This window comes from Mustelus asterias, chromosome 2 (genome assembly GCF_964213995.1).
Source record: "Mustelus asterias chromosome 2, sMusAst1.hap1.1, whole genome shotgun sequence".
In the NCBI taxonomy this organism is placed as follows: domain Eukaryota; kingdom Metazoa; phylum Chordata; class Chondrichthyes; order Carcharhiniformes; family Triakidae; genus Mustelus; species Mustelus asterias.
Genome location: NC_135802.1, coordinates 35609458 through 35633498, shown reverse-complemented (window position 1 = coordinate 35633498; position 24041 = coordinate 35609458). Strand labels below are relative to the sequence as shown.

At 43.3% G+C, this 24041-nt stretch overlaps 1 protein-coding gene across 8 annotated transcripts in view; it reads right to left on the bottom strand.

The window, feature by feature from the left end:
- The window catches only part of LOC144506843 (integrin beta-1-like), a 94050-nt gene that overhangs the window by 60417 nt on the left and 9592 nt on the right, over positions 1–24041 (bottom strand). For 2 of the 8 annotated variants that reach the window (XM_078233215.1, XM_078233239.1), the window contains exon 2: positions 20245–20398. The exons of 4 other annotated variants lie outside the window; for them this stretch is intronic. The gene's annotated coding sequence lies outside the window, so the exon portion shown is untranslated. Of the gene's footprint in view, positions 1–4211; positions 4281–20244; positions 20399–24041 lie in introns of all 8 variants that reach the window. 2 more of the 8 variants (XM_078233209.1, XM_078233234.1) reach the window with 1 other exon arrangement.

Below are 24041 nucleotides of genomic sequence, written 5' to 3'. Positions count from 1 at the left end.
ACATTAAAGGTTGCAAAACATGACTTCTGTGTCAGTTGTATATTCCAATTATTTCCAATGATTTTTAAAAAAAATGTCCCAGCCATTATTTCCTGGAGGCTCCATCCTCAATTTGACAAGATAGCAAGGAGCTGTTGATACCTCCAGGGGTGTCATTGCCTCTGGTAGGGTCACTGTAGTTTTTGCGTCCCTATAGCAGCTACTTCAAGTCAATGTACTTCAAGTCTGGCAAAAGTGTATTGTTGTTAGAAAAAAGGTTCATTATATACACTGCATATGAAATCATAAATTCATATTCCATTTAGCAGACCTTTGTAATAACATTAAATGGCTGGGTCAAGTGCTTCTGTGTCATAATTTCTACACAATTATTTCAACGAGCAGCTGAAAATGTTTAGGCTTAGGCAATGACCTACTCTCTTTAAGGGGAGGAGGGAGAAAGAAAAAGGTAATCAGGGTCTTTTTGGTGTTGAGATGGCTTGAAGATAGTTATTGAAAACTGGTCAACCAGTATGGCTCACTATCAGAATCTGAAACAGCAATCCCTTCCCTGGGATTTCCTAAAGCAGCTTTGATTCAGTCTAGCTCAAGGCCGAGATTATGTTTGCTTGAATAACAACAACCCAAATGGGGCAAAGGGTCAGAGTCATATTCACAAATCAAAGTAGCGATGCAGTGTCATACGATCATAAAAAAGCAAGTCAAGAACAGGGATCGCCTATTAGAGATTCTGAGCATGCAGAAGTTAGGTTAAACTTGTATTGAAATTTTGGTTAGGCCACTCTTGGCGAGTACTGTGCGCAGTTCTTCCGCTCTTCATCTTATAAAAAAAAGATATAGAGGTACTGAAGGCTCATCAAATTTTGAGTGATAACACTGCTGTGAAAAATAAATGCCTTGTAATGCTTAGTATATTCAAAAGGTGCTATATAAATTTAAGTTGATGTTTCAATGAAAAGTCAACCCAATGTGAAATATCAAATCAAAGAACAAAGAACAATACAGCACAGGAACAGGCCCTTCGGCCCTCCAAGCCCGCGCCGCTCCCCGGTCCAGGATTGAATCCTGAATCCAGGATCCCCGCCCAATTTTCCAGCCTATCTACATACCAATATCCTATCCACCGAGCTGTCCCTCACAGCTACGATGCTTTGTTCATTACAACCTATTAACTCACCCCCATTCCAGACCATGTGATCTCCAGGGAGAGGCGAAAACCCAGAGTGAAAAACCCCAGGGCCAATATGGGGAAAAAAAAATCTGGGAAATTCCTCTCCGACCCCCTGAGGCGATCGAAACGAGTCCAGGAGATCACAATGGCCCTGATCGGAAAATGCTTCCCAACCCTAGTCATTTCCACTTCCACGAACACCATATGAATTCCCTGCCCCCGAGACAGGTTCCCAACTATCCGCAGTCTCGCTCTGTACTGGCACCAGCAAGATGATCATAGAATGAAGCCATGAAATGAGAAACAAGGAACAATTAGCCCGCGCCGCTCCCTGGTCCAAACTAGACCACTCTTTTGTATCCCTCCATTCCCACTCCGTTCATATAGCTGTCTAGATAAGTCTTAAATGTTCCCAGTGTGTCCGCCTCCACCACCTTGCCCGGCAACACATTCCAGGCCCCCACGACCCTCTGTGTGAAATATGTCCTTCTGATATCTGTGTTAAACCTCCCCCCCTTCACCTTGAACCTATGACCCCTCGTGAACGTCACCACCGACCCGGGGAAAAGCTTCCCACCGTTCACCCTATCTATGCCTTTCATAATTTTATACACCTCTATTAAGTCTCCCCTCATCCTCCGTCTTTCCAAGGAGAACAACCCCAGTTTCCCCAATCTCTCCTCATAACCAAGCCCCTCCATACCAGGCAACATCCTGGTAAACCTCCTCTGTACTCTCTCCAAAGCCTCCACGTCCTTCTGGTAGTGTGGCGACCAGAACTGGACGCAGTATTCCAAATGCGGCCGAACCAACGTTCTATACATCTGCAACATCAGACCCCAACTTTTATACTCTATGCCCCGTCCTATAAAGGCAAGCATGCCATATGCCTTCTTCACCACCTTCTCCACCTGTGACGTCACCTTCAAAGATCTGTGGACTTGCACACCCAGGTCCCTCTGCGTCTCTACACCCTTTATGGTTCTTCCATTTATCGTGTAGCTCCTCCCTACATTATTCCCACCAAAATGCATCACTTCGCATTTATCAGGATTGAACTCCATCTGCCATTTCCTTGCCCAAATTTCCAGCCTATCTATATCCTTCTGTAGCCTCTGACAATGTTCCTCACTATCTGCAAGTCCTGCCAGTTTTGTGTCGTCCGCAAACTTACTGATCACCCCAGTTACTCCTTCTTCCAGATCATTTATATAAATCACAAACAGCAGAGGTCCCAATACAGAGCCCTGCGGTACACCACTAGTCACAGGCCTCCAGCCGGAAAAAGACCCTTCCACTACCACCCTCTGTCTTCTATGACCAAGCCAGTTCTCCACCCATCTAGCCACCTCCCCCTTTATCCCATGGGATCCAACCTTTTTCACTAGCCTACCATGAGGGACTTTGTCAAACGCTTTACTAAAGTCCATATAGACAACATCCACGGCCCTTCCTTCGTCAACCATTTTGGTCACTTCTTCAAAAAACACCACCAGGTTAGTGAGGCATGACCTCCCTCTCACAAAACCATGTTGACTATCGTTAATGAGTTTATTCCTTTCTAAATGCGCATACATCCTATCTCTAAGAATTTTCTCCAACAACTTCCCCACCACGGACGTCAAGCTCACCGGCCTATAATTACCCGGGTTATCCTTCCTACCCTTCTTAAATAACGGGACCACATTGGCTATCCTCCAATCCTCTGGGACCTCACCTGTGTCCAGTGACGAGACAAAGATTTGCGTCAGAGGCCCAACGATTTCACCTCTCGTCTCCCTGAGCAGCCTTGGATAGATTCCATCAGGCCCTGGGGATTTGTCAGTCTTTATATTCTCGAACAAACCTAACACTTCCTCCTTTGTAATGGAGATTTTCTCCAACGGTTCAACACTCCCCTCCGAGACACTCCCAGTCAACACATCCCTCTCCTTTGTGAATACCGACGCAAAGTATTCATTTAGGATCTCCCCTACCTCTTTGGGCTCCAAGCATAAGTCCCCACTTTTGTCCCTGAGAGGTCCGATTTTTTCCCTAACAACCCTTTTGTTCCTAACGTATGAATAAAATGCCTTGGGATTCTCCTTAATCCTGTCTGCCAAGAACATTTCGTGACCCCTTTTTGCTCTTCTAATTCCCCGTTTGAGTATTTTCCTACTTTCATTGTACTCCTCCAGAGCTCCCTCCGTTTTTAGCTGATTGGACCTAACATACGCCTCTCTTTTCCTTTTGACCAGTCCCTCAATTTCCCTGGTTATCCACGGTTCTCTAATCCTACCCTTCCTATCCTTCTTTTTTACAGGCACATGCTTGTCCTGTAGCCCTAACAACCATTCCTTAAAAGACTGCCACATACCAGATGTGGATTTACCCTCAAACAGCCTCTCCCAATCAAGAGCTGCCAATTTCTGCCTGATCCCAATAAAGTTAGCCTTCCCCCAATCCAACACCTTACCCTTGGGACACCACTCATCCTTTTCCATCACTATCCTAAAGCTAACAGAATTGTGGTCACTATTTGCCACAACCCATTTCTTTCCACAGATGCTGCCTGACTTGCTGAGTATTTCCAGCATTTTTTATTTTGAATAAATTCTATCTGCTTTTTTTTAGCCCAAACAATAAAAAAGTGTAAAGCACACAACCAATAAACTGTACATGAAATAAAATCTCCAAAATGGATGACTAGGGTACCCAATAGGAGGAGACAATATGAAGCTTGAAGGAAAAAGGAGTACTGGGGACAGAGTGCATTTCCTTATACTAGCTAAAGATAAGATAAGATGCTCTAGTCCAAAAGGGGATGATACTAAAAGTTAAAAATATTCTTCCAGTACAACAGGAAAATAACAAAAGATAAGATTGGCACTGAAACGGAAGACCATTAATAAATCATGTGTGTATGGCATGATCTTCTACCACTTTGAGTAAAGTTTCTTGTGTCAACATCACAATAATAACTGATTACATAAATGTTTAATAATGAAGATCTGTAATTAATTATAAATATTTTAAATTGGAACACTACTTATAAACATACCTTTCAGTGTGCCTTTTGTGAAGAGTTGGCTGTGGCGCAACCTCTATTTCCCCAAATTTGCAAAAGCCCCTTCAAAAAAAAGGGCCGCAAGTTCATACATTGAAAAAATTGCTTATTTTAATATTTGTTTTTTGACTGGCTATCAATTTAAATAGTTTTTTTTTTTAAGACTTGCCTCCCTTTGGTTTTGTAATAGCCTCGAGTGTGAAGCCCAATTTTTAAATGACTGCACTTTCCTTTGAGTCCACTGTTGATGCTGCCAGCCAATCCAGTTGAATACTTCCAATCCTTCCCAGATCGAATCAGCCATCTTTGCTGCTCCATTTGCACCCACACCCACCCTCAATTAAGCCTCCCAGAACCATAGATCCCTCCAACAGAATTGTAGACAATACCATGCTCTGGAACAGAGAATGAGAAGACCGAATGTGAAGGACCGAGAGAGAAGAGCAAATGAGTCTCCAGAGTTTCCATGAAAAATAGAACTTTAGTACAGTGAGAACTGTACATCAACATTTCACTGTTACAGTTTGACAAGCTTCCTGCTTTCCTTTACTACTTGCAGACATTCCTTCCCTCTCAGCCCAAGATAATTGGGCAGATAAATGAACTTCAACAGAAATTTGCACAATAATCAAAAAATGTATAGTAGGTATACAATGAATGGAATTCACTGAAAAAAAAATCATGCAATGATGATCAACTCATTATTCTCAATGTCTAGAATGTCAGTATAGTGTACATGTTTCTAAAGGATTTATTGGAGCTCTACATTGCACTGGTTGAACCTTGCAAAAATCTTTCTCATAACGCACAATGATATATTCTGAGAGTAATTTGCTGATCTTTAGGCCATATGATCCATAAATCTTCAAAGTTCAAGTCACTTGTTGATACCTTCAACAAAAAAAGATCCAATCACCTCCCCAAACCTTGAACAGCATGACCACATTGGAATCTCCCAACATCAGCAATGCAGGGTTAATGACCAGGTGCATTAACAACATGGCTGCAAGAGCACAGCAGAGGCTGGGTACTGTGTAGTGTCAAACTATGAGTCCTTGGTCACAAAGTTTCCTCATCATTTATGAGACTTGAGTTAGGAGAAATACTCGCCATTTACTTGTGTGGCTGCAGCTGCAACAATTAAGCTCAACACCATCTAGGACAAGCAGTTCACCTAGCCAACGAGTAACTGATAATAATTGTGCCACAAAAAGGGGCAAGCAGTAGCCAGCTCAGGAAAAAGTTCAGTGGACCCTCCTTTGACTGTCAATAACTGCCATGGTCACATTTCAATATCCTGGGGCATCATTGACCAGAACCTGAACTGAACCAGCCATGCCTGCAGAAGGCAGCGAGTGGTTGTAGATGGGTCTTTTTCTGAATGGGGGTCGGTCACCAGTGAAGTGCCCCAGGGATTTGTTTTTGGACCCTTGCTGTTTGTCATTTTCATAAATGACCTGGATGAGGAAGTGGAGGGATGGGTTGGTAAGTTTGCCGACGACATGAAGTTTGGTGGTGTTGTGGATAGGTTGGAGGGATGTCAGAAGCTGCAGCGTGACATAGATAGGATGCAAGACTGGGCGGAGAAGTGGCAGATGGACTTCAACCTGGATAAATGTGTAGTGGTCCATTTTGGCAGGTCAATTGGGATAAAGGAGTATAATATCAAGGGCTAGACTCTTAGCAGTGTAGAGGATCAGAAGGACCTTGGGGTCCGGGTCCATAGGACTCTTAAATCGGCCCCGCAGGTAGAGGAGGTGGTTAACAAGGCGAATGGTGTGCTGGCCTTTATCAATCGAGGGATTGAGTTTCGGAGTCGGGAGATAATGATGCAGCTTTATAAGACCCTCGTCACACCCCACTTGGAGTACTGTGCTCAGTTCTGGTCGCCTCATTACAGGAGGGATGTGGAAATGATTGAATGGGTGCAGAGAAGATTTACAAGGATGTTGCCTGGATTGGTTGGCATGCCTTATGAGGATAGGCTGAGGGAGCTTGGTCTTTTCTCCTTGGAGAGACGAAGGATGAGAGGTGACCTGATAGAGGTGTACAAGATGTTGAGAGGTATAGATCGGGTGGATTCTCAGAGGCTTTTTCCCAGGCTGAAATGGCTGCTACGAGAGGACACAGGTTTAAGGTGCTGGGGAGTAGGTACAGAGGAGATGTCAGGGGTAAGTTTTTCACTCAGAGGGTGGTGGGTGAGTGGAATCGGCTGCCGTCAGTGGTGGTGGAGGCAAACTCGATAGGGTATTTCAAGAGACTTTTGGATGAGTACATGGGACTGAATAGGATTGAGGGTTACAGGTAGGCCTATATATAAGCCTAGGTAGGTAGGGACATGACCGACGCAACTTGTGGGCCGAAGGGCCTGTTTGTGCTGTATTCTTTCTATGTTTCTATATCAACATTGTCCACAACAGCAGAGAGATCTGTGACTCGCCTAATGACCCTCCCAAAGTCTCACTGTCATATACAAGACTCATGCAAGTAGTCTGATGAAATATTGACCACCGCCTGGACTTATTCAACCAAAGCACTCAAAAAAGCTCAACAACATCCAGATCAGACCAGAGAAGGTTGCTTGATTAGCATTCCTGCCACTGGAATTAATATTTACCCCCTCCATCATTGCCAAACCATGGCGAACCTACATTTCCTGCAGTAACTCACCCTGCAGCACCTCCCTCCCCTGTAAATATTATCACCAAGAACACAGCAAAGATACTGTGGAAACACCATCACCGGCAGTAGCAAAATACTGCAGGTTCTGGAACCCTGCAACAAAAACAGAAAATGCTGGAAACTATAAGTAGATCTGGCAGTATCTGTGGAGAAACAAAGTTAATGTTTCAGATCGATGACCTTTCCTCATAACGTTAACTGTTTCTTTCTCTACAACTGCTGCCAGATCTGTTGAGCATTTCCACCACTTTCTCTTTTTATTACCATCACCTTTAGGTTTCTTCCTCAAGCCCCCTGCATCACAAATTATTCTGACTTGAACTTGGGCCGGTCAAGGACAGTAGTGGGAACTTGTGTATGGAGTCAGTAGAGATAGGCGAGGTGTTGAATGAATACTTTTCTTCAGTGTTCACCAAGGAGAGGGGCCATGTTTTTGAGGAAGAGAAGGTGTTACAGGCTAATAGGCTGGAGGAAATAGATGTTCAGAGGTAGGATGTCCTGGCAGTTTTGAATAAACTGAAGGTTGATAAGTCCCCTGGGCCTGATGAAATGTATCCTAGGATTCTTTGGGAGGCAAGGGATGAGATTGCAGAGCCTTTGGCTTTGATCTTTGGGTCCTCGCTGTCCACAGGGATGGTGCCAGAGGACTGGAGAATGGCGAATGTTGTTCCTCTGTTTAAGAAAGGGAATAGAAATGACCCTGGTAATTATAGACCGGTTAGTCTGACTTCGGTGGTTGGTAAATTGATGGAAAAGGTCCTTAGGGATGGGATTTACGACCATTTAGAAAGATGTGGATTAATCCGGGATAGTCAGCACGGATTCGTGAAGGGCAAGTTGTGCCTCACAAATTTGATTGAATTTTTTGAGGAGGTAACTAAGTGTGTTGATGAAGGTAGGGCAGTTGATGTCATATACATGGATTTTAGTAAGGCGTTTAATAAGGTCCCCCATGGTCGGCTTATGATGAAAGTAAGGAGGTGTGGGATAGAGTGAAAGTTGGCCGACTGGATAGGTAACTGGCTGTCTGATCGAAGACAGAGGGTGGTGGTGGATGGAAAATTTTCGGATTGGAGGCAGGTTGCTAGCGGAGTGCCGCAGGGATCAGTGCTTGGTCCTCTGCTCTTTGTGATTTTTATTAATGACTTAGAGGAGGGGGCTGAAGGGTGGATCAGTAAATTTGCTGATGACACCAAGATTGGTGGAGTAGTGGATGAGGAGGAGGGCTGTTGTAGGCTGCAAAGAGACATAGATAGGATGCAAAGCTGGGCTGAAAAATGGCAAATGGAGTTTAACCCTGATAAATGTGAGGTGATTCATTTTGGTAGGACTAATTTAAATGTGGATTACAGGGTCAAAGGTAGGGTTCTGAAGACTGTGGAGGAACAGAGAGATCTTGGAGTTCATATCCACAGATCTCTAAAGGTTGCCACTCAAGTGGATAGAGCTGTGAAGAAGGCCTATAGTGTGTTAGCTTTTATTAACAGGGGGTTGGAGTTTAAGAGCCGTGGGGTTATGCTGCAACTGTACAGGACCTTGGTGAGACCACATTTGGAATATTGTGTGCAGTTCTGGTCACCTCACTATAAGAAGGATGTGGAAGCGCTGGAAAGAGTGCAGAGGAGATTTACCAGGATGCTGCCTGGTTCAGAGGGTAGGTCTTATGAGGAAAGGTTGAGGGAGCTAGGGCTGTTCTCTCTGGAGCGGAGGAGGCTGAGGGGAGACTTAATAGAGGTTTATAAAATGATGAAGGGGATAGATAGAGTGAACGTTCAAAGACTATTTCCTCGGGTGGATGGAGCTATTACAAGGGGGCATAACTATAGGGTTCGTGGTGGGAGATACAAGAAGGATATCAGAGGTAGGTTCTTTACGCAGAGAGTGGTTGGGGTGTGGAATGGACTGCCTGCAGTGATAGTGGAGTCAGACACTTTAGGAACATTTAAACGGTTATTGGATAGGCACATGGAGCACACCAGGATGATAGGGAGTGGGATAGCTTGATCTTGGTTTCAGATAAAGCTTGGCACAACATCGTGGGCCGAAGGACCTGTTCTGTGCTGTACTGTTCTATGTAATGCCATTCCTTCATGGTCATGGGTCCTAATCCTAGGATTCACTATTATATGGATTGCTACAGTTCAAGACGACTCACCATCACTTTCTCACGGCAACATTGGATTGGCAATCATGTAGCCTTGTCCAGGTCTCCTTTAAAGCATAAAAATAATTTCTAAGGAAAATAAAATATTAGTAGGACCAATAAAAGTCATACTAATTTAAGTTATTATTTAGTTATTTTTTTCAACCACGAGTTACATGGACATCTCATTAACATATAGCAGCATTAATGTAAAAAATGTTTTCTTGTGCAGTGCTTTGTGGTAATTGATTTAAATAAAATTATTTTAAAGAAGAGTTTAAGGAAAATGAAATAGTGGCGAAGGAGCAGAAAGGGTGAAAAAGGTTTAAATGAGGCAATTCCACAGCATGGAACACAAGACAGATGAAGACGTGACAGTACAAAGAAAGGTGGTTATTAACACACAGGTCAGACAAACATAGGGGCAGGAAGGACTGTAGGGCAGATGTTATTTACACAGACAGATAGATAGGACTGAGACTAGTAGGAGATTGAAGCACAAGGATGAGTGTTTTAAATTCTGGTTGCTGTGGAACCAGACACCAATGCAGACCAGTGAGGTCAAGAGTGATGGGCAAACAGACTTGGTGCAAGATACAATGAATTGAAGTTTACAAAAGGTACAGAATGGAGGTGACCAGGAAACCATACATATAAACCACGTCCAATGGTAATAAATGCACAAATGAGTTTCACTGTGCACATTGCATGGGCGGCACGGTAGCACAGTGGTTAGCACTGCTGCTTCACAGCTCCAGGGACCTGGGTTCGATTCCTGGCTTGGGTCACTGTCTGTGTGGAGTTTGCACATTCTCCTCGTGTCTGCGTGGGTTTCCTCCGGGTCCTCCGGTTTCCTCCCACAGTCCAAAGATGTGCGGGATAGGTTGATTGGCCATGCTAAAAAATTGCCCCTTAGTGTCCTGAGATGCGTAGATTAGAGGGACTAGCGGGTAAAATATGTAGGGATATGGGGGTAGGGCCTGGGTGGGATTGTGGTCGGTGCAGACTCGATGGGCCGAATGGCCTCTTTCTGTACTGTAAGGTTTCTATGATTGGTGGTGGAACAGACAGACAGAGATGTGTGATGTTGAGGTGGGAGTAGCCAGCTGTAAACTGTCTTGTTCAGCTTGTTATATTGGTCAGGAAAGGGAAGGACTTGCTACAGAAGGTTTGGCAGGATTTGAGGACAATGGCTTAAGTACTCCCAATGTCTAGCAGAAGGAAATTATCACTCAAGATTTCTTTTTCATTCATTCACAGGATGTGGGCGCTTCTGGCAGGGTCAGCATTTATTGCCCAACTCTAATTTCCCATGAAGGCATCTCACCAGCTCCTTTCTTGAACCATTGCAGTCTGAGACACGTTCAGAATGGAGCTCCAGTATTTTGATCCAACAATGAAATTTCCAAGGCTGAATGATGCGGGACTTGCAGTGGTTCTCGTGCGCCTGCTACCTCTGTTCTCCTCGGGTGGTAGAGTTTGTGGGTTTGAGAGATGTTAGCAAAGAAGTCCCCAGGGCCTGATGCTCTGCATCCCAGAGTACTCAAGGAAGTGGCCTGAGGAATAGTGGATGCATTGGTGATCATTTTACAGCATTCTATACACTCTGGAAGAGTTCCAGTGAATTGGAGGGTAACTAAAGTAATCCCACTTTTGAAAAAAAAGAGGGAGAGAAAACCGGGAATTAGAGACCGGTTAGCCTGACATCGGTGGTGGGGAAAATGCTGGCATCAATTATTCAGGATGCATTTGGAAAGCGGTGACAGGATCGGTCCAAGTCAGCATGGATTCACTAAAGGGAAATCATGCTTAACAGATCTTCTGGAACTTTTTGAGGATGTGACCAAGATTGGTGGCATAGTGGACAATGAAGAAGGTCATCGAGGATTGCAACAGGATCTTGATCAATTGGGTCAGTGGGCTGACGAATGGCAGATGGATTTTAATTTAGATAAATGCGAGATGATGCATTTTGGTAGATCGAACCAGGGCAGGATTTACTCAGTTAATGGTAGGGCGTTGGGGAGAGTTACAGAACAAAGAGATCTAGGGGTACAGATTCATAGCTCCTTGAAAGTGGAGTCACAGGTGGACAGAGTGGTGAAGAAAGCATTCAACATGCTCGGTTTCATTGGTCAGAACCTTGAAGTCAGGAGTTGGGATGTCTTGAAGTTGTACAAGACATTGGTAAGGCCACACTTGGAATACTGTGTACAGTTCTGGTCACCCTATTATAGAAAGGATATTATTAAGCTGGAAAGAGTGCAGAAAAGATTTACTAGGATGCTACTGGAACTTGATGGTTTGAGTTGTAAGGAGAGGCTGGATAGACTGGGACTTTTTCCTCTGGAGTGTAGGAGGCTGAGGGGTGATCTTGTAGAGGTCTATAAAATAATGAGGGGCATGGATCAGCTCGATAGTCAATATCTTTTAAAAAGGTAGGACGTAGGAAAGTCTAAAACTAGAGGGCATAGGTTTAAGATGAGAGGGGAGAGATACAAAAGGGTCCAGAGGGGCAATTATTTCACACAGAGGGTGGTGAGTGTCTGGAACAAGCTGCCAGAGGTAGTAGTAGAGGCAGGTACAATGTTGTCTTTTAAAAAGCATTTAGACAGTTACATGGGTAAGATGGGTATAGCGGGATATGGGCCAAATGTGGGCAATTGGAACTAGCTTAGGGGTTAAAAAAAGTGCGGCATGGACAAGTTGGGCCGAAGGGTCTGTTTCCATGCTGTAAACCTCTGACTTTAAAGTGGACAAGGGTGAACCAGCAGATGTTGCATATCTGGGCTTTCAAAAGGCTTTTGACAAGGTCCCACACAAGAGATTAATGAGCAAATTTAAAACTCATGGTATTTGGGGTAATATATTGACATGGATAGAGAACTCATTGGCAGATAGGAATCAGAGAGTGGGAATAAACGGGTCCTTTTCAGAGTGGCAGGCAGTGATTGTGGGGTACCGCAGGGTTCAGTGCTGGGACTCCAGCTATTTACAATATACATCAATGATTTGGACGAAGGAATTGAATGCAATATCGCCAAATTTGCAGACAACACTAAGCTGGGTGGCAGTGTGTGCCGTGAGGAGGATGCTAAGAGGCTGCAGAGTGACTTGGACAGGCTGGCTGAGTGGGCAAATACAACATAATGCGGATAAATGAGAGGTTATCCACTTTGGTGGCAAAAACAGGAAGATTGTTATCTGAATGGTGACAGTTTAGGAAAAGGGGTAGTGCAACATGACTTGGATGTCATGGTAGAACAGTGACTGAAGGTCAGCATGCAGCTACAGTAGGTGGTGAGGGAAAGCTAATGGCATGCTGGCCTTCATAGCAAGAGGATTTGAGTATAGGAATAAGGATGTCTTGCTGTAGTTATACAGGGCCTTGGTGAGGCCACACCTTGATTTTGCGTGCAGTTTTAGTCCCCTAGTCTGAGTCTGTTATTGAGGGAGTCCAGCAAAGGTTCACCAGACTGATTCCTGGAATGGCAGGACTGACATATAAAGAGAGACTGGATTGACTAGGCTTGTACTCACCGGAATTTGGATGAATGGGAGGGGATCTTATAGAAACATATCACATCCTGATGGGACTCGATAAGCGAGATGCAGGAAGAATGTTCCTAATGTTGGGGAAGTCCAGAACTAGGGATCACAGTCTAAGAATAAAGGGTAAGCCATTCAAGACTGAGATGAGGAAGATCATCTTCATTCAGAGTTGTGAACCTGTGGAATTCTCTACCAGAAAGCTGTTGAGGCCAGTTCATTACATATGTTCAAGAGGGAGCTGGGCGTGGCCCTTGTGACTAAAGGGACCTAGGGATATGGAGAGAAAGAGAGAGTGGGATACTGAAAGTACAAAATCATCCATGATCATACCGAATGGTGGTGTTGGCTCAAAGGGCCAAATGGCCTACTCCTGCTCCTATTTTCTATGTTTCTAAACGTTGGTGAGTTGCTGCAGTCGGTGCACCTCGTGAATAGTACAATACTGAAATCATGTTGTGTCACCAGTGGAGGGAGCCAAGATTTAACAGTGGATGTGGTGCCAATCAAACAGGCTGCTTTGCCCTGGATGATGTCAAGCTCGAGTGTTCTTAGATCTGTCCAAACAGGTGGAGAGTATTTCACTGTAGCCCTAACTTGTATCTTGTAGATTGTGAAAAACCTTTGAGGAAGCTCTGGTGGGTCTATCCTACTAGTGGAAAAGAGCACATCCAGGCATGATGATGGAGGCATCTGGGATGTTGGCTGAATGGCAAATTGCTTTTCCTAAAGGGCATCAGTGAACTAAACAGATTTATTTGACAATCCGGTAGTCACATAGTCACCATTACTAATTTATTTAATGAAATGAATGATGGGATTTGAACTCATGTCTTTGAATTATCACTCCAGGCCAATGGATTAATAGCCCAGTAACTGAAGTCAAGTAAACAGTCTGATGATAACAGAGGCAGTAAGAAATGATGGAAGAGGAGGATTACAATTAGGAGTGTCGCCAGCATGTGTGTGAAAGCTGATCCATGCTCTGTTTACTGAACATAAAACAAAAAGTCCCATGATTCTGTTTCAAGCAGAGCTGGGGAGTTCTCCCTAGTGCCCTGGCCAATATTTATCCCAGTAAGAAGTCTCACAACACCAGGTTAAAGTCCAACAGGTTTATTTGGCAGCACTAGCTTTCGTAGCCTCAAGCTCCTTCTCCAGATGAGTGAGGACCTGAAGAAGGAGCTTGAGGCTCCGAAAGCTAGTGCTGCCAAATAAACCTGTTGGACTTTAACCTGGTGTTGAGAGACTTCTTACTGTGCTTACCCCAGTCCAACGTCGGCAACTCCACATCAATATTTATCCCTCAAGACAAGATCACTAGATCAGATTATCCGATCATTAGCTCATTGCTGTTTGCGGGACCGTGCTGTGTTTTCTAATTTATAACAGTGACTGCATTTCAAAAGCATATAATCTGTTCTAAAGCACTTTCCATACCAAGCTCACAAAAGACAATATATAAATGCAAGTCTTTCCATAGAGAATAGCAGTACATACAAACTGACAAAAAATTATATTTTCAAAAGTGAAGTTGAAATGAAACAACTGAATTGTAGAAATATGATCAATTTTGGCCACAGAGAGAGAAGTAAGCTTCAGCACAAAACTTTCTGGCTATATTTTCTCCCTTTTTGACTTTAGCTAGAAAAATCTCTGACTGGCACAATTTCTTGCGAACTTACAAATAATGTTGCATACATTATCTCTGTTCTTTCCAACAATTACTTTAAAATTTACAATAAATTCAATTTAATTATTTCACTACAATCACTCTCTCAATTTTTGGGACATTATTTTCTAGGCAGTATAGGTTCCTTAATAAAACTACAGTGGTTCTTCGATTAACTTTCAAAGCTGTACCCAAATCAAAATTAAAAAACATGAAATAGAACTTTTTCTACATATGTGTATTTTGCTTTCCCCAAACCATAATTCACATAAAATAAATTTAGAAAAAAATATTTGTCACCTCCACACTATCAGGCTTGCTGATCTGACATCAAGACATGGATGAATCACTATTTCCTACAATTGTACATTGGCCAGACTAGTTTTAGCACCCAATAACACCACATCCTTATCTCCAGACATCTCCCCCACCTTGCTTAGGCTGAGTTAAGAAAACCTAACAAAGAACAAAGAACAGTACAGCACAGGAAACAGGCCCTTCGGCCCTCCAAGCCTGTGCCGCTCCTTGGTCCAACTAGACCAATCGTTTGTATCCCTCCATTCCCAGGCTGCTCATGTGACTATCCAGGTAAGTCTTAAACTATGTCAGCGTGCCTGCCTCCACCACCCTACTTGGCAGCGCATTCCAGGCCCCCACCACCCTCTGTGTAAAAAACGTCCCTCTGATATCTGAGTTATACTTCGCCCCTCTCACCTTGAGCCCGTGACCCCTCGTGATCGTCACCTCCGACCTGGGAAAAAGCTTCCCACTATTCATCCTATCTATACCCTTCATAATCTTGTACACCTCTATTAGATCTCCCCTCATTCTCCGTCTTTCCAGGGAGAACAACCCCAGTTTACCCAATCTCTCCTCATAGCTAAGACCCTCCAAACCAGGCAACATCCTGGTAAACCTTCTCTGCACTCTCTCTAACGCCTCCACGTCCTTCTGGTAGTGCGGCGACCAGAACTGGACGCAGTACTCCAAATGTGGCCTAACCAGCGTTCTATACAGCTGCATCATCAGACTCCAGCTTTTATACTCTATACCCCGTCCTATAAAGACAAGCATACCATATGCCTTCTTCACCACCTTCTCCACCTGTGTTGCCACCTTCAAGGATTTGTGGACTTGCACACCTAGGTCCCTCTGTGTTTCTATACTCCTGATGACTCTGCCATTTATTGTATAACTCCTCCCTACATTATTTCTTCCAAAATGCATCACTTCGCATTTATCCGGATTAAACTCCATCTGACACCTCTCCGCCCAATTTTCCAGCCTATCTATATCCTGCTGTATTGCCCGACAATGCTCTTCGCTATCCGCAAGTCCAGCCATCTGTGTCATCCGCAAACTTGCTGATAACACCAGTTACACCTTCTTCCAAATCATTTATATATATCACAAATAGCAGAGGCCCCAGTACAGAGCCCTGCGGAACACCACTGGTCACAGACCTCCAGCCGGAAAAAGACCCTTCGACCACTACCCTCTGTCTCCTATGGCCAAGCCAGTTCTCCACCCATCTAGCCACTTCTCCTTGTATCCCATGAGCCTTAACCTTCTTAACCAACCTGCCACGTGGGACTTTGTCAAATGCCTTACTGAAATCCATATAGACGACATCCACGGCCCTTCCTTCATCAACCGTTTTTGTCACTTCCTCAAAAAACTCCACCAAATTTGTAAGGCACGACCTCCCTCTTACAAAACCATGCTGTCTGTCACTAATGAGATTGTTCCGTTCTAAATGCACATACATCCTGTCTCTAAGAATCCTCTCCAACAACTTCCCTACCACGGACGTCAAGCTCACCGGCCTATAATTTCCTGGGTTATCCCTGCTACCCTTCTTAAACAACGGGACCACATTCGCTATCCTCCAATCCTCAGGGACCTCACCCATGTCCAAAGAAGCGACAAAGATTTCCGTCAGAGGCCCAGCAATTTCATCTCTCCTCTCCCTGAGCAGTCGAGGATAGATGCCATCAGGCCCTGGGGCTTTGTCAGTTTTAATGTTCCCTAAAAAACCTAACACTTCCTCTCTTGTAATGGAGATTTTCTCTAACGGGTCAACACCTCCCTCCGAGACACTCCCGGTTAACACGCCCCTCTCCTTCGTGAATACCGATGCAAAGTATTCATTTAGGATCTCCCCTATTCCCTTGGGTTCTAACCATAATTCCCCTCCTTTGTCCCTGAGAGGTCCGATTTTCTCCCTGACAATTCTTTTGTTCCTAACGTATGAATAGAATGCCTTAGGATTCTCCTTAATCCTGCCTGCCAAGAACATCTCGTGACCTCTTTTTGCCCTTCTAACTCCCCGTTTGAGTTCTTTCCTACTCTCTCTGTATTCCTCCAGAGCTCCATCTGTTTTCAGTTGCCTGGACTTAACGTACGCCTCCCTTTTCATTTTAATCAGATCCTCAATTTCCCTGGTTATCCACGGCTCTCGAATCCTACCTAACATCCTATTCGTCATTGTATCCATGTATTTCTACTTTCACAGCACATTTTAAGCATTCTTTTGAGACCTCTGCACTTGAGCTTAACTTGATAGTTTCCAATCCTGAAGCTCTATAAACTCAAAAGTTGTTCAAAACGCAAAACATGATAACCCACCTCACACCAAATCCCAATTACCTATTACATTTGATACCTCATCTACTTTTTCTGCATTTATCCCTCTCCAATTAACTGCACCACCAGTGGGAGAGCCTTACTCTATGGAACTCACCCTACCTCTTAAAAGGTCTTTCTAAAATCTATCTTTTGATCCAAGCATCCACGCCCCTCCCCCGCCCCTTTATCCCCCCAACTGCCCCCTGATCCCCCCACATTCTCTTCCTTCATGGGATGTTTGTTGCCATTAAGGTGCTATATAAATGCCCGAGTGCCTGAACTGCCAAAGAAGGGGACAGAGACAGACCACACAGGGCAAGATCGGCAGATTTCCTTCTTATAATCAATATTATCAAACTAGATTGTCATAAAAAAACAACCTGGTAGTTTCATGCTGACCATTATGGACACTAGCTTTTTATTCCAAATTTATTTAATTTAATAAGATTTCAATTCCTCAGCTGCCATGGTGCAATTTGAACTCGTGTCTCCAAATCATTAGTCCAGGCTTCAGGTCTACTAGCTTGGCAACAACCACTATGCTACCATACTCTGCCACTGAAACTACTGAACCCCTTCATTTTGAAATCTTTTGCAACACTCACAAATTAAGTTGGCCAGTACCAACATATGGCTAGGGTGGATTGCCTTTAACCATCTCCTACATCTTTCAGCGACTTGTGTCTCTCCAGTTTCAGTTAGTCCACCAGGAGAGTTTGTTATGAAAGTCAAATTTATCTTCACGTTAAGAGTGAAGGTCAGGAACTTTAACTCCTAACAGGCCTCTGAGCCTCTGCGTATGCACAAACTGGGAGCAGGCTGCACATGTGCAGATCAACATTTTTGTGTTCTTTGGGCACTGTAAGAAAGAAAATTGGTGTGAAAAACCAGACCAGGTGACTGGCTATCGAGAAGAGGCATCTCAGGCAGGGGACAGAAAGAGGTCCTAAAAGATTCTCAGAGGGGACAGGGAAAGATCCCAGTTCAGTTAAAATGGAGAGGAGCAGAGAAAAAGGCCGCAAATAGGGAAAGGGCTGAGGGAAGCAGACCTTAAGTGAAGGCAGCCAAAGGTTGACAACTCTGTGCTGTGGGCTACTGGTGCAAAGGTACCCATTTGGAACAGTGGTGTTCTGCTTGTTGCGACCGAAGATCCGAAGTTGTGCTTATGAGCTGATGCAGATTTGGAAATTCAGGGGAATAGAATCTCAGGAGATGAGATTGAAATTTGTGAGGTTGGCCATTGTTGGTGCCACCTGAATTCAAGCAACCTTTGGAGAAAATGCCAAGCTGTGATCTTTGAAGATGAAGACAAGAATCCCTCATAAGAGAGATTGGTTGACTCAGTATTACTTAAGTCTGGAGAGTTTATTGAGAAATCTATGGACTCTTGCATTGGTCACATCTGCCAACGATTGTGTAGTATGGTGTGTTTTGACCACAGTTTGCTTGTTAATTCACATGTACCTCATACCCTGAATGTTAGCGTATAGGAGAGGTATTGTAAATTGTTTTACCTTTCTGACCTTAGTAAGTTCATGTTTGTTTTAAAACTCATGGAATCCAGTGGTTTTCTTCACTGAATAAGAGTCTTGAATCTCCAACTTTTGTCTATTTTTTAAAAAACTTATTGGTCCCTCACCGGATCTTACAAACAGCTTGGGGATCTGGTCAAGAATCATGCATTTTCATCTAAAAATTTCAGAAATGACCTGCTACTCTATTGATGCACACTAGCAACACACTGCATAGCATTTTTATTATACCAGTGATCAAGTTTTGAAAATAGCATTGTATTTGGATTCAAATACTTTGCATTAAAATGCGTTCAGCATTGTAGTTTGTAAACTACAATGATGTTTATGAGGAGCACCTATTAAAGCAGTTTCCCCTCTCTGCATCTGCACACCGTAAGCCTGTCATTTATAGCATATTCATTTGTTCATTGACTATGTGAACAGGATCATTTAAACAAAATAAAAGCATCTCAGTTTATATTAATTTAGCAATCTAAGCCTCCTGGGAATTTGTTTTAGGGTGTAGGGGATGAAAGCGAGAGAGAGGAAAAATAGAGAGGATGGGAAACTGCCGTTTCATCTAATGATGCTCAATGTTTGCGTATTGCACATCAGCTGAGAATCAGATGATGGCCATTAAATTAGCCTGCCGACATTCAACAGACACATTTTAAATATGGTCATTTTGTTTGTACAGTAAGTAGTCTCACAACACCAGGTTAAAGGCCAACAGGTTTATTTGGTAACACGAGCTTTCGGAGCGCCGCTCCTTCATCACCTGATGAAGGAGCAGCGCTCCGAAAGCTCGTGTTGCCAAATAAACCTGTTTGCCTTTAACCTGGTGTTGTTAGACTACTTACTGTGCCTACCCCAGTCCAACGCCGGCAACTCCACATCATTTTGTTTGTGGTGCACTTTAGAAATTTCTGTTTGTCAAGAAGCCAAAAAGTTCCAACTTCACTGTTTTAATAGCAAAGGTTTAGAATCGAGACACTCCCATTCCTTCCTACAGTACATGGTAGGGTGGTTTTATTTCTGAATGTCAATTTAGTTTCCTCTCAGAAATGGCAGACTGGGAATTGGAGACCAGATTCTCACATTCATCTTGAGTAACATTTTCCAAAAAGTAAGAGGCGGTGCAATTAGCTTTTTCCTTTGGAATGCCATAACTCAGTTAAATAACTGGGATTATAGCTATCCACTTTAAAGTTATAACATTACAGATCCTCAAGCTGTTTGCAAAAACTGTAAGAAGCAGTTGAGTATTAAATCCTTATAGTTTTCATCCTTTTTCATTTTCTCTCAGGCTGGTAACAAGAAAAAACAATAATAACCCAATTTACAAATTTTGGGAGAATTGTCTTCCAAGCAGATTAAAATATTTTGGAAAAAATAAACAGTTATAGAATGCCTCTGTAAACTTCCGGTACCAAGATAATGTATGTATCAAGTACACCAATCACTGTTTACCACTTTAATAAAAATAACTTGCACAAGCCACATCCTCTTTAGATTAACAAGGGAAACAGACCAGATATAACTGCACTGGACAACTTCAAATAATATGAAATATACATTATAGAATCTGGCACAATTCACTTCTTTCAGGCATTTTTTCCAAGTTTTATAACAATTCCTTAGCAGACACCCAGTTTAGCTAATACAGTCTGCACTTAACACCTCTTACAGAAAAAGGCATAATATTAACTCAGAAACAGACCATGTTTCAAGCTATATGCTTACTTCAAAAGAAACTACAAGGCCATCACCTACTACAGAGCACCAAGGCGACATAGAACAGCAGAACTAAATGACTTGTTTCACGTTCACAGAACCTACCTCTGGGTGCAGTAAAGATTCTCAAGAAAGGTTCCAGAGATGAGATGTTTCAGTTAAATGGATAGACTGGAGGAACTGGGACTGTTTCCCTTGAAGAGAAGGTTGAGAGAAGGTTTGATAGAAGTGTTCAAATTCATGATGGGTCAGGACAGAGCTGAAAGGGAGAAACTGTTCTCATTCGTAGAAAAATTAAGAATCAGACATGGCATCAATTCAAAGGGCAGCTCAGTGGCACAGTGGTTACCATTGCTGCTGCACAGTGCCAGGGACCTGGGTTCAATTCCAGCCTTGGGTAAACTGTCTGTGCATTTGCACATTCTCTCAGAGTCTGCGTGGTTTCCTCCGGGTGATCCCATAGTCCAAAAGATGTGCAGGTTAGACGGATCGGCAACACTAAACTGCCCCTTTCCTGTCCCAAGATGTGTAGGTTAGACGGATTAGTCATGGACAATGTGTGGGGTTATGAGGATAGGGTGGGGACCTCTGTAGAGAGTCTGTGTAGACTCGATGGGCCAAATGGCCTCTTCTGCAATGTAGGGATTCTATGAAAGTTTTTTTTGTTTGTTCGAGTTGTGGGTAACGCTAGCTGGGCCAGCATTCATTGCCCATCTCTAATTGATAGTTAAGAGTCAACTACGTTGCTGTGGATCTATCTGGAGTCACATGTAGGCCAGGCCAGGTAAGGACGGCAGATTTCCCAAAGGATATTAGTGAACCAGTTGGGTTTTTATGACAATCGACAATGGGTTCATGGTTATCAGTGATTGGTAAAAGAAACACTGGTGACAAAAGGAAACACTTTTTAAAAAAACACAGCAAGTAGTTAAATCTGGAATACACTACCTGAGAGTGTGGCTTTCAAAAGAAAGTGTGATATAATCTGAAGAGAAAGCTTTGCAGCGTCACAGGGAAATTTCACTTAGGTGGAATGCTCTTGTAGAGAGCTGGCACAGACATGACAGGCCAAATGAACTTTTTCTGCGCTGTAACCATTGATTCTATAACAGTTCCAGACAAGTTTTTAGTATGCTAAAAACAAATTAAGCATGGACTATTCTCAACCAAGCAGAAAATCTTTCAAGTACCAGCAAGTTCATATTATTCATCCTAGTGGTGTGTTGGGTGCATGAGGAAATATAACCAATGACTACACATTTTAAACATTTGCGGTTGTTTAAAACATTGCACATCTAAAGAACATTAATAGATACACAAGTTTATGTCCAATGGCAACAGAGAATCTCTTTGAGGGCCACATGTGGTGAGTGAGTGGAACAGAGCTGCAAGCAACAACTTCCCTGTAAAAGGGAAAAATGTATGAAGTTCTTTCTGCACAACAGAAAAGAAAGAGGGTGGGATGTGGATATGGAACTTGCATTTAAAGCTAGGATATTTAGGAGTAAAACAGGAATCAGTCTTTCCCCTTACAAGTGGCCTAGTGGAAATCTAGAATTCCCTCCCTCTCAAGGGCAATAAAGACTGGCCTGGCCAGTGACACCCACATTCAATGAATAAATAAGGTACTGAATGCTGGGTCACATCAAGTGGTCACAGTCGAGGCTGCCAGATTTTGTTTTATTAGGTATGGTTATCAAGGAATATGGATCAACAGGTAAAACAATGCTGAGTCAGGAACTAAATGAATAGCAACAAGCTAATCCAATGTTCCTCCAAAGTGCCTTTCATATCCTCAGAACACGGTGCATCCTCAGTCCTGCATGGTGAATGACTTGCTTTTGAAGTGCAATGGGGCTGACAAGTGACAATCAACATTCGTGCCACACAACTGCCAGGCAATGACCATCTCCAATGAGAGAGAATCCAATCATCGTTCCTTGACATTCAATGACATTATCATCACTGAATCCCCCGCTATCTTGAGGTTCACCATTGATCAGGTACTGAACTGGACGAGCCATATAAATACTGTGGCTACAAGAGTAGCTCAAAGGCTGGAAATTCTGCAATGAGTAACTCAGCTCCTTTTTTGTGTCCATCATCTACAAGACATAAGTCAGGAGTGTTAGGGAATAGGGTGTTAGAGATAGTATGGGGATTTTCACAGTAACTTTATTGCAGTGTTAATGTAAGCCTATGTATGAAACAAATAAAAAAAAGTCAGGAGTGGGATGGAATACTCTCCACTTGCCTGGATGAGTGCAGCTCCATCAATACTCAAGAAGTCTAACACCCATCCAGGATAAAGCAGTCCGCTTTATTGGCACTCCATTTACCACCATAAATATTCACTCCCTCCACAACCAATGCACAGTGGCAGCAGTGTGTAACATCTACAAGTTGCATTGCAGCAACTCACCAAGGCTCCCTCCACAGCACCTTCCAAACCAGTGACCTCTACCATCTTGAAGGACAAGAGCAGCAGATGCATGGGAACGCCACCACCCGCATGGGAACGCCACCACCCGCAAACTCCCATCCGAGCCATACACCATCTTTACTTGGAAATATAATCGCCATTCCTTCGCTGTCGTTGGCTCAAAGTATTGGGACTCCTTCCCAAACAGCGCTGAGTGTACATACACCATATGGACTGTGGAGGTTCGAGGTGGTGGCTTACCACCACCATCTCAAGGATAATGGAGATGGGCAATAAAAATGCTGGCCTAGCAGCAAGGCTCACGTTCTGTGAACATTTTTTAAAAATCACTATTGCATTCTTGGAGTACAGTGCAGCAAGGCTCCATAACAGCAACAAAAAAATGATTAGTTAATTTGATTATGCTGATACTGACTTGACAAAAAAATGTTGGCCTGGATACTGCCAACTCTCCTCTTCTTTAAAAGGAACAATGAGAACTTTAACATTTCCCCTGCAGAGTAATCTATATATCTCTTTAATATCACATCCAAAACCGGGCCAATAGAGCAGCACCCTCTTGTCAATGTCAGTCTAGATTCCATACTCATGTCTCTGGAGTTGGGCTTGAACCCATAACTTGTTGTGAATCCTGCCATTGAGCACGGCTGATCATTTAGCAAATTAATTTTCAACAATTGCCAATTTCTCCAGATAAAAATTAGTATTCTCAATTGGCATCCAGTATGGCTATGATCAAGGTGCATTACTCCTCTACAACTTTCATTCAACATGATAAACCTAACCACCTCCTTCAAAGCCTTCGCCTCCACTATCTAACTCAGTGGACAGCTCTCACTTGGTTCTATTCTTAACTATCTTGATTCAGCCTGAGCATCTTCAGCAATCACTTCTGCACTGTTACCTCTGCAGTAATTGACCCAACCAGTTCAGGCTGCTATTTGTACTCCACTTGATTGTCCTCCAACTTTTCTTCATCTAAATCTAGCACCAAATGTTTGTGCAGCTTCCCCTTAAATGCACCTTGACAGCTGATGGAATTTATATTCAATTGATAAATCTGGGAATATAAAGCTGGTTTCTGTAATGGTGACCATGACAACTATCATCGAGTATTGTAAACACCCATCTGGTTCACCAATGTCCTTTGAGGAAAGAAATCTGTCATCCTTACCCAGTCTAGTCTACACGTGATGGCAAATCCAAAGCAATTGGCTGACTATTAACTGCCCTCTGAGGAGCCTAGCCAGCCACTCAGTTCAAAGCCAATTAGTGATGGGTAACAAATGCTGGCCTTGTCAGCTAGACCAACATCTCATGGAAGGTTAAAAAACACAAATATCCAAGTCATTCTGACCCTGCACACTTTAGAATTGTATCATTAAGTATATAATGCCTCTCATTCCTTCTGTCAAAATGCATCACTTAGCACTTCACTCCCATAAAGTGCAATTGTCAC